The sequence below is a fragment of the Physella acuta genome, unplaced genomic scaffold (assembly GCF_028476545.2).
Source record: "Physella acuta isolate Inbredline_101_S28 unplaced genomic scaffold, ASM2847654v3 ptg002171l, whole genome shotgun sequence".
NCBI lineage: Eukaryota > Metazoa > Mollusca > Gastropoda > Physidae > Physella > Physella acuta.
Window position 1 is genome coordinate 51585 of NW_026733672.1, and position 6614 is coordinate 58198.

The 6614-nt window shown below is 41.4% G+C and overlaps 1 non-coding gene across 1 annotated transcript; it reads right to left on the minus strand.

Moving 5' to 3' along the window:
- Positions 1-6226: 6226 nt before the first annotated feature.
- LOC131932433 (U6 spliceosomal RNA) lies at positions 6227-6329 on the minus strand. Its single transcript, XR_009384581.1, has one exon. It is a non-coding gene; the product is annotated as a U6 spliceosomal RNA (small nuclear RNA).
- Positions 6330-6614: the final 285 nt, after the last annotated feature.

Sequence of the window (6614 nt, forward strand, 5' to 3'; positions counted from 1 at the left end):
ACACACACAAACACAAACACACACATCAGCCCGAGTGCTTTAAATTTACTTGAACGTCACAGGTGACGTCACAGAAAGAACATGACGTTTCCTAATTGCTTAATTAATGTCATGACTCAAATCTGTCTCGAGTCTGTCTCAACTCGTAATGTCTTAAACCGTGTGTCTCAAACGTTTGTCATGTGTTTCGTGGTGTCCAGAGTCTGATCTTGACACTTGTGTCTTTGTCTAGCGATGTTTGGAGGCATAACAAATGGCTAACATCAAATCAACATCTTCTACAAATTTTATATTCCAAATTTAAGTTAAATAAATCTACATGTGTATAAAAAAGATTTATAACAGTAATTTTACATCAAATCTATATTTATATGAAACTATGTTGTCTCAAAGTAATTTGGCATCAAATCTATAAGTACTTAAAAATATGTTGTCTCAAAGTAATTTGACATCAAATCTATATGTACATACACATACGTTGTCTCAAATTAATTGTGCAAGTCTACATCTGCCACCAATCAAATCAATCGTCACATATGCCGGATGATTCAAGATACGGATATCCGATAATAGACGCTTTAAAAATAGGCGTATTAGGACAATTAGGTTTTAGTAGTATCGAAATCTCGACTAGTTTTATGGTTAGAAATTAGGGTTAGGCGTATAGTAGGACTAGGCTTAGGGTTAGCATTGTAGTATCAAGCCATGTGTGTATTTTAGTTAACTACCAGTAACCTAACACCCCTTTTTAAGAAGATTCTATTATCGGACACTGGTATAAAAAAATCCCCCCAAATGTCTTCAGCAATCAAGACTCAAATCTATTTACAAATCCTGTTAAGTTCCAACAGAAGAACCCACTTCTCGCATTTCCCTCTTACAACCCTCGCACCCCCATTGTTGTAAGATGGACTCGCCCACAAAGAGCTGCAACCTCTTCACAACAACGGCCGTGTTCTGTTATTGACGGTGTAATTATCCTTGATTGGACATGATAATTAAGACACGAACGAAAATGGATTATAGTTCACCAACACCCCCCCCCCCTTTCAATGCCAACAACGCCAGAAATCACCCGCACATTTAGAAGCTATCATAAGCCAGGCATAAGTGTTCAAAGATTATTTATTCATAATCCTAATCGCAGCCTTGTCGATGGTTATTTATTCATAATTCTAATCAGAACCTCATAGGAAATTCCCGCACTAGCTATAAGCAACAGGGATTTTCCGAAAATGACATTTATAGATTTCTACTCGTCTTTTGTCTAGATGGGTCTGTTAAAGAATTACAAATGCGCTGAAAGTGTGCACATTAAGAAGTGTGTCATGTAGCACAGTGACAGGTGACTGTTTGACAGTCAGCTCAGTGACACGTGACTATATGACAGTGACAGGTGGTTGGGGGTCGTCCATCAATGACGTCACACTCGTTGGGGGGGTCCGTAATTTTGTGATGGTGTGTGATGAGGGGGAGGGGGGGGGGGGTTTAGATGGTGTGACGTCACACTTTTGCATTATAAAAAAGCAAAGTTAGAAAACGAGTTTTAGTCGTTATTTCGCGTTTTAGAAAACGGTTTTAATAAATTGTAATAGGAATTGATCAAAATACTCTATGTTGACAGAGTTCTGACAAGATTTTGGGAAAATATCGATACTTTAAGAAAAATTCATCAGCAATTTTAGGGGGGGGGGGGGGAGAGGGGGTGTAGGCTGAGGTGTGACGTCATTTTAGGGTGGGGGGTCTGGCTTTTTGTGACGACGTGTGACGAAGGGGAGGGGGGAGGTAAAAATCGTCCAAAAAGCGTGACGTCATTTATGGATGACCCCTTGTGTGACATGGAGTGACAAATGGCATTGTGACGGGTCGCTTTGTGACACGATTTGATTTATTTTTGGCGACATGCGCACAACGTCACGTGACCTACATAATCTGACGACACACCAGAAAAGTTACCACCCTTTTCGAACCTGGCGCTCCATGGGGCAGGTGAAGTAGAGTTCACCTGTCCTTTACCATGACCTCGACATATGAAGGGATAGTGTGGTCAGCACTGCACAGCCGCCTTTATTTCCTCCAATGTGAGTCAGGTACCCATCAGAGCTGAGTGGACTTAGAGACGAGACTTGACGGCAGAGGCGTAGCGAGGGGGGGGGGGGGGAACATATGTCCCGGGCGCCGGTAAGGGTCGATACGCCTCTGCTTGACGGAGATTTTTAAATATACTGTAGACATGTCTCTTGATGCCGTTTTAATTTCCATTGGCGTCATCGTAGTTTGGGGTATACGTGTGACGTCTTTACATCTATTGGTTCCACGGTCGGTAACTTCTGATGATGCCTGCTTTCTTTCAGTTCAACTGTTTGCTTGAAGGTACTTAGTCTTGCTTGCATCGGCGCTAGAGTTGATAAGGTTTGTCCGGTAGTTGTAGCTTTGTCCAGACTTCACATGGTATCAACATCTAGTCAATATCGTATAAACATCTAGACTTAACATCATATCAACATTCTATCAACATCTAGACTTTACACCATATCAACATCTAGACAACATCGTATCAACATCTGTACAACATCCTATCAACATTCTATCAACATCTAGACACCTTGATGTCAACATCTATACACCATGGTATCAACATCTAGACACCTTGATGTCAACATCTAGAAGGTCCAGAATTTCCCAGCGTGTCAGCGACTAGACTGACGTCACGTCCAAACGTTCCCATGGTGCCGGCGTGGTCCAGCTCTGACACTGGAACCAGCAGACGTGTAGACCCCCGTGAGACAGGTCCTGGCCCGGGTTTCTCACGTTTGGGGCCCTGCACGCGCCTCCAGGTGTGTGCTCACCTCGAGCTTACCTGACACAGGCGCGCGACGTAAAAATGATATGTATACAACGCCCGCGGAGGGGCTGGGTGGGGCTGGGCGGCTTCAATGAATCTGGCAGTGATAAAGGGGGCCGTGTTGGAGCTTTGTTGTTACCTGCGGAGTTGGCTCCCCTCCTTCGTGTCCCCTGTCCCCGCTCCTTAAAGCTGCCCTCACCTGAAAGCAGGACCGGTTCAACGACGGTGCGGGGCCACGCGCATCTTAATTTACACCGCGCCCCTCCCCCAGCAGCGCGTGCCAAGGTGACACGTGACACGTGCCGCGTGACCCGCCGAGGTCAGCCGTGCGCGTGGCGGTGCGCGCGTGCTACAGGACCGTGTGAGCGAAAGTTTCTCACCCGAGTCGGGCTAGGTAGCTACTTCACCCGCCCCACGGGCTCGACTCTCAGCCAATCGGCGCGCGGGCTGATGTCACATGGGCCGGATACGCGCTGTGATTGGTCGCTGAGTACCCAGGTTTGAGTGAGTGGCGTTGGTCTTGTCACGAAGGTCTACCACAGCAACAAACTTGCTTGTTTTAAGTTTTAAAACTATAAGTTTAAAAAATTGTCTTCGCTGTTTAAAGACAGCACGAATAGTGTAGGGAATATAGACAAAAGTGAGTTGCGTCAAGTAAAGTTTTTGGGTTGGGAGATCGACTGAGTCAATGATGCGGGGGGTGGGGTGGCTTCTCCCCCCCCCCCCTTCTATCGGAGGGTGGAACAACAAGAAGCAGGCGCGGGCATGCGTAAGGTGGCAGTGAGCACTGCAACAGCACAGGCGTGGGAACGGGAGGATCAGGGTGGGGAGAGGGGGGGGGGGGGGCGGGGAAGGGAGGGGAGGGGACTCGATTTTTAAAAAAAATACAGCCTGGAATGAGCGATTGGTGCGGGTATGGGGAAGTGGGGGGTGGGGGAAGTGGGGGCTCTAGGGGCGCTGGTCTTGAGAAGAGTGTGACAGAGCGAGAGGGAGGGAGCGCAGTGGTGAGTACCTGGGTACAGAATTGTCTGCGAGGTGACACTAGGGTGAGCCCGTCGAGCGGGCAGCGGGAGCAGGTAGGGTGCCAGAACAGATCGCAGGCAGCAGGTCGTACTGGACACTCAGACCTGGTTACGGAGCCTAGAGTAGCAGGACATACTGTCCTTGTGTACGAGTTGCAGGACATTTTGTCCTAGTGTAGCAGTGGATTATTTCTTTCGTTGATACGGATACTAAGTGATCTTTTTTTTTATTCATTGTAAGTTTGTGATTTTTTACATTTTTTTTTTAAACGTGTGTTTTCATTTTCAGTCACTTGTGTATGGACTTATGGACAAATACCGTGAGTAGTTTCATTTTTTTTTAAATTCGGTTTCTTATTCAAAGCTGCAATGTATACATTAGCAAATCAGTTGTTGAATCTTGACCAAATCTAAGCTGCAATTTGAAAATGAGCGCTGATGTTCGTTTAATCCGCTGTGTATGTTGCGTGCATTATCAGGATAAAGCGAGTAGATTTGACATAACATACATAATAAAAAAACAACATGCACATATTTACATACACACACACACACACACACACACATATATATATATATATATATATATATATATATATATATATATATATATATATATATATATATATATATATATATATATATATATATATATATATATACGTAAGTATATTATACCCATATATATAGGCCTATATGTATATATACATATATATATATATATATATATATATATATATATATATATATATATATATATATATATATGCATATATCAAAGTGAAATAAGCGTGATTGATTCCCCTCGATGTCCTGACACAAATCGATCAATTATTGTTTACATAACTGACCACCAAAACAAAATCAGGTCAGCCTGACCTTGACGTATAGCCAATTTTTTAATGACTCGCACGAGTGAGTACACCAAAGCACGTCCACGGGCAGGTACTCATAAAGCCTACCCCCCCCCACACACTCAAACATGCAACCCACACCTATCCTCTCACTACTTGCCATTTTACTCACATCATTGCCCCCCCCCCCCCCCCCCCCACCCTATGCTATATGTAACAAAAGTTTATGCCCATCGATATGTTTAAACCCCTGTGTTGTGTTTAGACCAGCGAACATTAGTCGTCTCACTGTTGAGGACTGTGTTTACAATATAGTTCTTGAAATCACGCAGGTTGTAAAATACACGACTTAAAGTAATCACACACTGTAAAATTTCACGCCTTAACAACACCCTTGTACACGGATATTAAAAAATTAAAATTGTGTGCTGTTTATTTTCATTGTGGGATAACAAACAATGTAGAGGCATAACGACATAATGTCAACAACAAATGTAGAAACATAACGACATAATGTCAACTAAAAAACAAATGTAGAAACATAACGACATAATGTCAACTAAAAAACTAATGTAGAGACATAACGACATAATGTCAACTAAAAAACAAATGTAGAAACATAACGACATAATGTCAACTAAAAAACTAATGTAGAGACATAACGACATAATGTCAACTAAAAAACAAATGTAGAAACATAACGACATAATGTCAACTAAAAAACTAATGTAGAGACATAACGACATAATGTCAACTAAAAAACTAATGTAGAGACATAACGACATAATGTCAACTAAAAAAACAAATGTAGAAACATAAACGACATAATGTCAACTAAAAAACTAATGTAGAGACATAACGACATAATGTCAACTAAAAAACAAATGTAGAAACATAACGACATAATGTCAACTAAAAAACTAATGTAGAGACATAACGACATAATGTCAACTAAAAAACAAATGTAGAAACATAACGACATAATGTCAACTAATTATATTGGGAATATCCATCAATCGTGTTTGTTTGTTTGTTTGTTTGTTTGTTTTTTGGTTGGTTTGTTTGATTGTTTGTTTGTTTGTTTGTTTGTTTGTTTGTTTGTTTGTTTGTTTGTTTGTTTGTTTGTTTGTTTGTTTGTTTGTTTGTTTGTTTGTTTGTTTGTTTGTTTGTTTGTTTGTTTGTTTGTTTGTTTGTTTGTTTGTTTGTTTGTTTGTTTGTTTGTTTGTTTGTTTGTTTGTTTCTAGTATTTTGTCTCGACTTTAGTCGATGTGAACCGCTGTATAAATCCATCTAACCTTGTCAAGTCCTAACTGTATGGTCGACATGATCATAGCTACCATCGTTTGCTGGGCTCCATGACAAATGATCTCAGACAAAATATCTCAGACAAAATATCTCAGACAAAATATCTCAGACAAAATATCTCACATCAAAATTTTAAAAGTATGTACGATGACATCGTTTTTCTGCGATATAACTTTACCATTTACATTTTTTTTTTCTTAAAAAATTTGGAAAACGCTTGACGATTCTGCGTGTCATCTCTGTGAGAGGGGCCATACTAATCTTCTCTGTAACGTTCCAAATTTATTTACCATTTTTAAAAATACACCCTTCAGTTAAACAGGGACAAATTTTAACGAACACTGTCGAATATCTTTCGTCGTCCTCTTATTGAAGAATAATATCAATTTTTACTGATGTTTTTAAGTTTTGTCATCTACTTAATAAATTATCATTAGCAAGTTGTAAACAGCGATTAAATTTACCACGGAACGACAGTAGCGTAGCGAGGGGGGGGGGGGGGGCGGGGGGGGTGGGGGGACATATGTCCCGGGGGCGCCGACCTTAGGGGGGGCGCCAAATTGAAAGTTTGAGGGGGGTGGGTGCAAA